The sequence below is a fragment of the Doryrhamphus excisus genome, linkage group LG7 (assembly GCF_037039965.1).
Source record: "Doryrhamphus excisus strain RoL-2023G ecotype Guam linkage group LG7, RoL_Dexc_Guam_v1.1, whole genome shotgun sequence".
NCBI classification, from domain to species: Eukaryota; Metazoa; Chordata; class Actinopteri; order Syngnathiformes; family Syngnathidae; genus Doryrhamphus; species Doryrhamphus excisus.
In genome coordinates this window covers 6,970,868-6,982,855 of record NC_136363.1, presented here as the reverse complement: position 1 = coordinate 6,982,855, position 11,988 = coordinate 6,970,868, and the positions used below count along the sequence as shown (strand labels likewise).

Genomic DNA, 11,988 nt, shown 5'->3' with positions numbered 1-11,988 from the left:
GTATAGCAGTGGTGTGCGATACAGACGACAATAATAGCCTCCTACTGAGGCTGTTGGTGGGGGAGGGGGGTAATATCTCAAAATAAGAGAGACATCAATGAGGAGATACACGCTGACAGGCAGACTGAGATATGTGCAGCATCCCCCCCCCTCCAAGCCCCCAATCAATTGGACAGACTTGGCAACGTTTCCAGCTGCTTTCTGAGCCTGGCAGATAAGTTTGTCATTCATCATCCCTCGCTCCGTCATTCTGTCTGGTCCAAGACGAGTACACATGTGTCGTCTTTGAAAGGGAGGTCCATGAAGGGGACATGGCTCTGATTCATTACAGTGATCTTCAAATGTTTGGAAGAACACACACACAGAACTTACATCCATCACACAACGAAGGTCAGCAGACTGCCCGCTACCTGTTCTTACTTCTCCCTATTCATCACGCTAATGCATCATGTTTTATTCATAGGCAAAGCAGAACGTCACTCTTCCTGTCCGTGCGGCCATCTTAATTGGCTTGTTGGACACACTAGCTTAATTTACTCCTTCGGTACCACTTAGACACGGTGTACAACAAATCGGAGCTCATGAAGGATCCCGCAAGGTTGGGAAGCATTAACACCCCCCACTACCCCCCCCATGCTAAGAAACCTTTATGATAGCATGATTAGGAATTTAAGTGGAATCAAGGATTGCATGGATTTCAACTTTTTATGGGGTGTTCAAACTTTTTTCAGTAAAGAAAAAAGAAGACCGAGATTAAGACTAAAAGAGGCAGTGAAGTTTCGAGTGAACAAGCTGCTGTTTTTAAGCTTCTGCTGCCGTATTATTGAATTACATGGTCATCTGTGGCGTTTATCTCAAAGCCTGAAAGCAATGCTGGGTGAGCAGGTGTAGAGGACATAGTATCTGCTTGAACACACACACACACAAATTAGTATTTTAATTCCCATAAACAAACCTCTCTAAGTGTAGCAGGATGAATGGATTTATTTTTTTCCCGCGGCTGTGGAGAACACCATGCAGTGAACTGCCGCAAGAGCATCAATAGGTGGTGCTAGAATAGAGCTGACAGATGTTGAATGTGTGTTTTATGCATGTTGCTGTGTGTTTATGTGTGTGTGTGTGTTTTAGGGAGAGAAAAACATTTTCCTTTAAATAATGATGTTTTCCCTTTTATGTAAAGCCCAATTACAGGTGCCGACATTCTTATCGGTGCATCTTACAAATTTAAATGACGCTTATTAGAGCTGTACAAACACAAAAAACATATACATTATATCTACAATAATAGAAAATGCATTGCTCAGGTTTATATTCCCATTTTCCAATGCTAACAGTCTCTAGTATCCTCAATTTCAACATCTTGTACCTTCCCTCCACTTGAGAGTACATTCTGTGCTTTTTCTTGTCACTTGGAGAGTTTGCATGAATGCAAGAATTATTATTCATTCATTCATTCATTCATTTTCTACCTACATTTTCTACTTTTTCCTCACGAGGGTCGTGGGGGTGCTGGAGCCTATCCCAGCTGTCTTGGGGTGAGAGGTGGGGTACAGCCTAGACTGGTCGCCAGCCAATCACAGGGCACATATAGACAAACAACCATTCACACTCACATTCATACCTATGGACAATTTGGAGTGGCCAATTAACCTAGCATGTTTTTGGAATGTGGGAGGAAACCGGAGTACCCGGAGAAAACCCACGCATGAACGGGGAGAACATGCAAACTCCACACAGAGATGGCCGAGGGTGGAATTGAACCCTGGTCTCCGAGCTGTGAGGTCTGCACGCTAACCACTTGACCACGTGCCGCCCCTGGAATTATTATGCACTATTTAGTGCAACAGAAAGTGGATCCAACAACTTGTTGCAAGGCAGAAAACATAGAACTTTTGGATTCTCCAAAATCTGTCAGCAATATGAGACATGTAGTTGGCACTCTACTCTGTATTTAATATAAAATACATATTAGGAGGACAAACATCTCCCTCTCATAGTGGTATGGTTCCCAGCATACTGTATGATTATCTTATTATCTTATATCTTATTTCCCCCCCATCAGCGTAGTTCTGACCTAAGCTGTTTAGCTTGTAAACACAAGACTGTGAGAACTAGAATACGTACTGAGGAAGGACAACGTCTCGCCAACCTTTCGCCCTTCAACATGTCTCCTCATGGCAAGGCGCACTCATTTTAGTTCATTAAGGTGAAAGCAAACATGCAAAGGTCACATGAGGAATAATTTAACATTTTACTGTGTGCTCTGTGAGCTCCAGCAGGCATGAAGGTGAAAGTATTATGGTTCTGTAAACAGAAGAAACAAACCTGCCTTTTCTTTCCGGCGCTGTAAACCACAGTGGTAAATAAAGTAACAGCTTTAGTGAGACAGATACCGCACTTGGAAATGTTATTGTGGAAAAGAAATATTGCAAAACGTGCAAAAGTGACATTTGGAGCTTTTGTATCACAGACTGTCTCTTCAAGTAAAGGAAGCAATGAGTGTTGCTAACTTTGCTCCCTGCAAGGGGAGCTGTATGTGCTGGCAGACATGGCTGTTCCCCACCAGGGGGGCGATGATGTAATTATCACATTTGCATAATTGACACAACAAAATACATTTAAAACTACAAACAAAGCATATTACTTCAATAAAGGTACTCACAGAAGTAGACAAAAGCTCTTCTGGTCAGAATATTTTGTCCATGGGCTTTCTGTCATGACCCCCCAGGGGGGACCGCCCCACTATTTTAGAAGCAATGGGCTATAAAGACATGGTATATACCAAATGAAAGACTAGACTCATCTTTCATCTACTTTTTTCCGTTCTTTAGTAATCAGCAGTCGTACATGGGTAAGTTTCAGTTCAACAAAAAAGGGCTTTTTATGAAAAGATGCATTTCAAGCATAACTTTCACTTTGACATAAATTTATCCATATACATTTAGCCGAAATGTCTATTTGTAATTTCCATATACTAAACTGTGCATGCGTAACCTCCTTCAAGCAGCACTCCGAGATGCCTTTTCAATTCCTGGTTGCTGTGGAGCATGGATTTCGATGGGAAAGATGCAGGCCGAGCTCTTATAAAATATGTTATTTTTGTCTTAAAACTGCACCAAACATGCCCTCTTCTATTGTGGAGTTGCATCATCACCTCTTTGTGCCTCTTGTACAAACAAACGTATAAGATAAATACATTTTTGGGTGGGGAATTAAAAGTTAGGGAGTTAAAAAGTGTCACAGACAAAGTCATCGGAACAGATATTATATACAAAAGATAAGATATACAAAATTTTTGCCCTGTTTCTTCTTTATCTGCTGAATGTATGGCGGAAATTTTTCCTTTTGCCATTCAGCTGTCATGCATCCTTCTCATCTTCTTCATCTCCACATGCTATCACTCCCAGGGTTAAGCATAACAGCACATGTATTCAGGATGTGTAGGATTGATTAGTGGCATTCGGGCAGGTAAGTACTGAGCTGCTTTGCTAGAAAGTAATTTCTCCAATTTCGAACACTTTTGCTGTTGCTATTTGGGTTCTATTTTTTGGTCAATTTTCTCTGGAACATCAGCGGAGCATTTGTGCTCGTTTAATATAACCCCTTCTCCCTGCAGACTGGTTTCAAAAAGCTACATGATTTCTATTTTGTTCCACGCAATCTGTAACTAGAAAGCCTCCAAAAAGCAATCAGGGTGGAGCTGAAAAAGGGCAACTGGAACCCCCCCCCAAAAAGACAAGCAATGGTTCCCAAAGTGGGGTATGCGGACCCTCAGTGGTACGTCAATTGCTATTGGGGGTACGTGAATAAAAATAAAAAAAACAATTAGCGCCTGAACGCCTCACGGTGTGAGGATACCGCAGCATGAAGGAGTTGTTCCTTGCTCTGTGTGCTATTAAGAAGGGGGTAGTGGTTCTTTTAGAGTTGATTCCAGTCAGATAATGGACACTTCATACTGCTGTCAGTGCTGCACTTGGAAATCACAGCAAATACAAGGATAGGATACATAGGATACAGGACACACAGAGTTGACAGTTGATTGTGCAAAGTAAATGTGGAGTGAAGAGCAAAGTGGCCCCTCCCTCACAGTGATCACTCATGTAGGAAATATCAGATGGTGGAAGTGGATAAGGATAAGTCTCCATCTGTCATGACACTTTGCTTTCATCCTTCAAAATCTGTCAGCAAACTTTTATTGCACGGAGAAAGTGGCTTTTAAAAAGTAGTGCACCGTTAACTAGTTTTATTTTGAAATAAAAAAAATATATACAACAGCAAAATTGGAAAAAAAATCTGCTGAAAAAAATTAATAAGACATTTCCTGTCAAGTTTTAATATGATGGTGAATTTTTTTGACAAGTTAGTTGGTGGAAAAGTACAATATAAATACAGTGAAGTCAAAATTTGTGCTGGAGCCTACCCCAGCTGTCTTTGGGCGGGGTACACCCTGGACTGGTCGCCAGCCAATCGATTCCTTATTTATAAATGGAATATTTTCATAGAGAGAGCAAAGAAAACACAGATTTTAACATTATTAGAGCTCTCTAGATATAAAATAACACCCCTACAGCTACCTTCACAATCGTATAAGCCAATATAGTAAACATTCATTCATTTTCTACCGCTTTTCCTGATGAAGGTTGAGGGGGATGCTGGAGCCTATCCCAGCTGTCTTCGGGCAAGAGGCGGGGTACACCCCGGACTGAAGGCCAGCCAATCACAGGGCACATATAGACAAACAACCATTCACACTCACATTCATACTTATGAACAATTTGGAGTCGCCAATTAACCTAGCATGTTATTGGAATGTGGGAGGAAACCGGAGTACCCGGAGAATACATGCGAACTCCACATGGAGACTCGAACCAAGTTCTTCCTGATCTCTTGCTGTGCTAAAATGGGCAACCAAAATGTGGCATAAAAAGCAAAATTCATAATATTATCATCAAATAGTCACACCTTCTCCGGATAGTGCCAGACACGTTGCCTTAACATTTATCAAGGTCTTCCAGTCTTTTAAAAACTCCACAAGGTCAAATTTCTCATCTGTTGCAACAGAAGATAATTAAAAGTAGGCCCAAAGACATTGTTAATAAATATGTAAATCAACCTGGGTGACTCAAAACAAAACCGGTGTGTCATCCCTATGAGAAACTAGGACAAATACACACATGCTATTTAAGCATGGACACGACATTCAAAAGCATCACAAAATAATGTGCCCGTCATTTCCATACTCCAAATCATCATAATTGCTTCCTAATTAAGAAATCAGGTCTCACGTTGAGTATTTTATCTAATTTGCCGCTCTAATGATGCTGGTGGTTTACAGATAAACGGAACAAGATATGACATACCGATACGTACGTATTCGATCTGGATTCGGAAATTCACTGAAATATGCAACCTTACATGCATGTATGTATGTCCTTAAATGTAACATGTGTTGGTGTCTTGACGAGAACATACATCGGTGTGGCCTGAACGGAAATACCATGTGTTGGCTTTACTAATTAAGAGTCCGCATGTGCAAAGTACAAAAAAAATAGACATTTTGCCCAGCAAAACGTGAGCAAAATGTACAAAAGAAACATGCAGGCTGTATGGATGATGCAGGAAGATGTACAAAGTGCCTGTACAGTTTGATTGACAAGAAGGTTTGAAGCCAATCTGCGTTCAGTCTACAGCTCCAAAATCAGCAGTTTGTAGCATGTTGATGACCGCTTGTGACCGAGGCTTTAACCCGCTTTAACCCTTTAACTCTCTTACTCTGTCGAGTAAATAAGTTAGAGGACAGAATGGACAGAATAGAAAAGAAGACGGTATTTGGACCAAAGGCAGCATAGTAAAACAATAGAATGGAACCTCGGTTAGTGGCGTTAATCCGTTCCAAAAAGTCTGGAAAGTCCAACCTAATCAAGAAATAATGCAAATCCGATTAAGCTGGTCCAGAAAGTCCAAAATATGAACCCGAAAATACTTTTACAACTATAGTTTTACATGCAGAAAACATTTAAATGACCTCTAACTTATTTACTCGGCCTGGACGGAATAGAAAAGAAGACGTTATTTGGACCAAAGGCAGCATAGTAAAACAATAGAATGGAACCTCGGTTAGTGGCGTTAATCCGTTCCAAAAAGTCTGGAAAGTCCAACCTAATCAAGAAATAATGCAAATCCGATTAAGCTGGTCCAGAAAGTCCAAAATATGAACCCGAAAATACTTTTCCAGTTATAGTTTTACATGCAGAAAACATTTAAATGACCTCTAACTTATTTACTGGGCCTGGACGGAATAGAAATGAAGACGGTATTTGGACCAAAGTCAGCACAATAAAACAATAGAATGGAACCTCTGTTAGTGGCGTTAATCCATTCCAGAAAGTCCGGATAGTCCAACCTAATCAAGAAATAATGCAAATCCGATTAAGCTGGTCCAGAAAGTCCAAAATATGAACCCGAAAATACTTTTCCAATTATAGTTTTACATGCAAAAAAACATTTAAATGACAAATGATACATTATCAACACTCTTGCAGTATATTAATAACATGGACACAAACTGGTCACACAAAATCTGGTCCGGATAAGTGTCTGCCTTCATTTTGATCGCATTGATAGATTGCGATCAGTGAGCCTTAGTTGCGATAGTAACAGATAAGTACACAGCATTTAGTACGCCAATGTACACATCCTCACTCATTAGTCGACCGCGGAACAATTTCAGTGTTCTTTGCTTGGCCTGACTACTCCTAAGCTGTAAATGGTTGTCATGGACATGACACACACACACACACACACACACACACACGCTAACCAATTACTCCATTAATTGAAACACCAAGCTTCAGATTAACCGACTAGTTGAGAAGCCCTGCTGGAAGAGATAAGGATGCAGAATTGAGACCACGTCCAATCTTATATGTGAGTGGTCCCTATATCAGGGTTGGCTGATGTGATGCGCTTGTATGACTGCTGCGCCTCCCTGTCGCCAGTCCGCCGAGGTTATCCGTCCACGTTGAGGTCGTCTGGCGATCCATATTTAGTGGTGAGAAGTGAAAGATGAACCACAGGTCTTATCTCCTCTAAGTCTGGACTGAAAGTGAATTATTGTGTATCCCGAAATGTCAAATCCGATCTTTGATATAAAAGACAGTTCCTTTACATTTTTGAGGCCATTTTTCCTGAACGTAATCTGGATTTCTTGAATCGGGACTCTATTTCACATGACATTTACAATACGTCAAGTATGATTTAAGGTGATCAATGCAGCGTGAAAATTCATCAAATGCAATAAGTTTTCATTTGTGAATACAATGAATACAAGTCAACCACCGGATCGGATAATATTTGCCGGAAAAACAAATATGCGTATTCGTGCACAAGAGCTGTATCCACAGTGATTGTGTAATTAAATTAGTTATTCAGAGGAAATGAAAATCAGTCAGTATGGTAATGATTTGGAAAATGTAGGTTTCAATCCACCCCCCCAAAAAAAGTTCAGCTCAAGCAATAAATTTGACTTTTTGCTATCATTCACTGCTGTTTATTTTTCCGAGTGATGGCATTCGGACAAACACATTGGATCTGACGGGACTGCTATCAAGGGATGACTTGGATAGAAGTAGAGTGGGACCTTGGTTAGCGTCTTTAACTCATTCAATCCCAGACATTTTTGAAAAGCCATCCCTCTATTGGAGTGTATTACATTTTGTGGTGATTCAGGTGTTGTGAATTGAGCTGTGTGAGAAATTTAAAGTCAATCTAACACAGTGGTCTCAAACACGCGACCCGCGGGCCAAATGTGGCCCGCAGGACACTAGTTTGAGGCCCCCGCCTTGATATGAAAGTTTAATGTTAGTGCGGCCTGCGCAAGTTTGATATGGATGCTGTATGGTATCATGTACCCAGAAAAAATTATTACGTTTGATTAATGTTCATGTTAAAGGTTAAATAACTGTTAATAGTTATCCTCCCTATCCGTGTGGAAGTGGTAAGTTTTTGGCTATTTAAGTTTAAAGGAAATAACTTGAAGACTACCGTTTAGGTCGCTAGCTCTCTAGTTTGCGAGTTAGCATGTGTCTCAAGACCCTGCAGTTGCGCAATATGTTGTAAATAAAAAGAGTATAAATGTGACTATAGTCGTGTTTTGTCATGTCTACAGGGCTCTAATAATGCTTTGTTCATTTTAATCTGAAAAAAATAATTTGTCCACCCACCAACTATATAAGTTTATTCATTTTTCTGTTTTTAATAAATGTGTTTTTTTTTTTTTGGAAAACCTGATGCGGCCCAGCCTCGCCCAGACCCTAGCTCCAGTGGCCCCCAAGTAAATTGAGTTTGAGACCCCTGATCTAACACATAGGGCTGAACTTTGGGAAAAAAGTACAAAAGTCTTTTTGGTCTTACTTTACAATAAGGTACACAAAATTACTGAGAACTAATGAGGAAGTAATGATTAAAGCCCATATATTTATAGCTACTGTGAAAATAATGAAGAACTAATGAGGAACTAAGGCATACACATTTAGAGTAGTTACTGAACAACTAATGAGAATTAATGAGTAATGGTTAGAGTAAGGTGGGTTCGGTCCTAATTTTTATTTTTTTTTTGCATGCAACAGGTACCTCCCAAAGTGCATATATTAAAAATCAATCCCCATGATGAGATCCCATAATGGGAATACAAGCAACATAAAAGCATGCAACACTGCCTCCGCTGGCTAACATGATGTAATGGACCAATTCATCACTTCAGAAATTCAATACAGGATTAAAAAGGTACGGCAAACAATGCAACGATCGCCTGCTTACTTTTATGAAATATAGATTAAGAACATTTTGCCCTGTCTGCTGCTAAATCCAGCCGCTCATTATTTATGCGCAACTGAATCCATACCCAAAGCAGGTCCTGTTTTTTTTGCCAAGATTTAGATTTTAAAGACTGGATGAGGATGAAGGGGGAAAATAGACAGCATACACCCCCACATTGATTCTTTTTTTCAACAGATAAACAGAGCAGAATTAGAAAGCTGTTTATGCACATAAACAAGCATTGAAATCAGCAGCGGTATATATTAGGATGTAATGGAATATTAGACTCACTAATTCTTGGCCTAAATTCAGCATTTTCAAGCATAGAAATGGCAACATGAACTAAAATACAAACAAAAGAAGAAATTATCTAACAACAGGCATAATAATAACGCCAACGTCATTTCCTGTCTTTGACACATCTCTCTGCCTGCCACAAACACGAGCAGGAGTTTCATTTACTACGTCCTCAATGGCCTATTTACTCGAATTATATTCCTATATTGGATAATACCAATGTAAAGCTGCCATTTTAATACATTGATGAGACAAGAGCCGCCGCAGGAAGTACGCTGTCAAGAGAAAAACAACAAGGAACAGCTGTATGTTATGTTATTTATATATAATACATTTAATTTACTCTGATTTTAAGTGGCGGGGCAAGAGTTCTTGGGGGCTCAAAGCAAGAAATTTGTGTGCCCCCCCCCATGGCCGATAAACAAACAAATATTGCGGCTCGCACTGATTGACGCAGATAGCGCTGAAGGCAGATAGGCAGATGGGGGGGGGGGGGGGGGGTCAGCCAAGGAGGTTTGCTACGTCGTTTCATGTTTCATAATCATAATCATAAATGCTCATTGTTGTCATTTCTGTGCAGTACATGCATTCGCATTACCCCATAGCAGGGGCTGATTGTATCTACTATAGTGGGTAATACACCTGGAAATGGCTCTTTTAGTGTCTAATGTTTCACATGCCATAACCACAAAAATATTCCATTTATTAATGATGAATCCTACAATCATGGACATTCTCTTATGGTAGACGATTCTGGAACCAATGAATGTACTAGAGTCAAGCTTATTGCAAATGTTAAAGGAGAACGTCATCATCATTTTTATGGCCATCTCAATTACTCGCAGGTTTTCATTATAGTGGAGATCTACTGTCCTGTAGGTGGTTTTGGACAGTATCGGTCTTAGGTTGGACTAATCGAGATGCATGCAGTCCTGTGTGTGTGGTCCTCTAATTGAGACATGCATAACGATAATTGTATGTTTATGTGAAATACGTATTACGGTGATAAAGACCAGGGGTGAAATGTTGTGGGGGGTAAAAAAAAGTGCTTGACAGAGTTGTCCTGTGAAGAGTATTCATTCATTCATTTTCTACCGCTTTTCCTCACGAGGGTCGCGGGGGTGCTGGAGCCTATCCCAGCTGTCTTCGGGCGAGAGGACTGGCACATATAGACAAACAACCATTCACACTCACATTCATACGTATGGACAATTTGGAGTCACCAATTAACCTAGCATGTTTTTGGAATGTGGGAGGAAACCGGAGTACCCGCAGAAAACCCACACATGCACGGGGAGAACATGCAAACTCCACACAGAGATGGCCGAGGGTGGAATTGAACCCTGGTCTCCTAGCTGTGAGGTCTGTGCGCTAACCACAAGACCGCCGTGCCGCCCTGTGAAGGGTATATCATCTTTAAATTGGTCATGCTGATCGCTTCCTGCTTGACCACTGTTTCCATCTCACACTGAAATTACAGTTTTTTGCTGTCCATTTTCATTGCTACACATAAAGAATGAGGAAAGCAGTAGCAATTTATATGGAAATTAGCTCAATGTGTGTAGTGGTGGGTGGAGGGGGGGTTCCAATGTCCATTCATGACTCTTTGTGTTGTTTTAGGTTGCCTAATATAGTATGAGCAAGGCAGGGATGATGGTTTCTAATTCAAGTGTGTCTGTTCTCATCTTACAATGCGAAGGGCTTTATCGGACACGTACGTATATTATATACACCTTGGATTGAAGCAAGCTCAGGAGATACCAGGAAGGTGTTCCGCAAACTGGAAATGAAAAGACACAGCCGAGGCTTACTGTAACAGCTGTCCAAAGTGAGCAATACCAGTCAACCCAACAATTTCTATTTCCACCAATGGAGCGTGATTTGTTTGCTCCATTCCAGGGTACATCCCACAGAGCGATTGGTTTTCCCACTCAGTACGCATCACGTTCCGTGTGGATGAGCCTTTTCTCACCGTTGGGTTTCAATTGTCTTGTTTATGTTGAGGATAGAGTAGGAGGATTAGGTCGGATTTCTGCCCTGGGGGCCTGTGAGCTACGGCCTGCGGGAGTCGTTTTCTGTTTGATTGCGATTGGTGAGCCAGAGGGGTTTCTCTTTTATCTGGCTTCATGTTCAGGCTATAGCCGTTCACTGAAGCTGTTGCTACGTTACACCTGTTGAACACTTCTCTTCCATAACGTTCCCACTGCTGCTATTTCATCTTTTTTTATATTGCTCACTGACGGGAAGGTGAGACGAGAGATAAGTTTAAGTTGTGTTGGTGCTCAACGTTGCATCACCAAAAATCCTCCTTTCATGGCTACATAATAAATATGGAAATTGCAATATCCACACAAAAATAATAACAAAATACAAAAAGTAGCATTTTCTAGGACGCACAAAATGATGTTCAATGTCAATTGTTTTGTTGACTTTCTATGCGATTGTGTAACATCGGCCTTGCATCTACAGAGCTCCCTGATACGACATAATACAGTCATCGAGCCTTTAATTGGTTCCAGACCTGCAAATACTTTTTGCAAAGTAGGATTCCTTATTTATAAATTGAATATTTCCATTGGTAGAGCAAAGAAAACACATTCATTCAAAAAACATTCATTCATTTTCTACCACTTTTCCTCATGAGGGTCGCTGGAGCCGATCCCAGCTGTCTTCAGGCGAGAGCCAATCACAGGGCACATGTAGACAAACAACCATTCACACTCACATTCATACCTATGGACAATTTGGAGTCGCCAATTAACATAGCATGTTCTTGGAATGTGGGAGGAAACCGGAGTACCCGGAGAAAACCCACGCATGCACGGGGAGAACATGCAAACTCCACACAGAGATGGCCGAGGGTGGAATTGAACC

The 11,988-nt window shown here is 40.8% G+C and overlaps 1 protein-coding gene across 4 annotated transcripts in view; it reads left to right on the top strand.

The window, feature by feature from the left end:
- The window catches only part of calcr (calcitonin receptor), a 40,158-nt gene that overhangs the window by 995 nt on the left and 27,175 nt on the right, over positions 1-11,988 (top strand). The gene's annotated exons all lie outside the window — the stretch shown is intronic.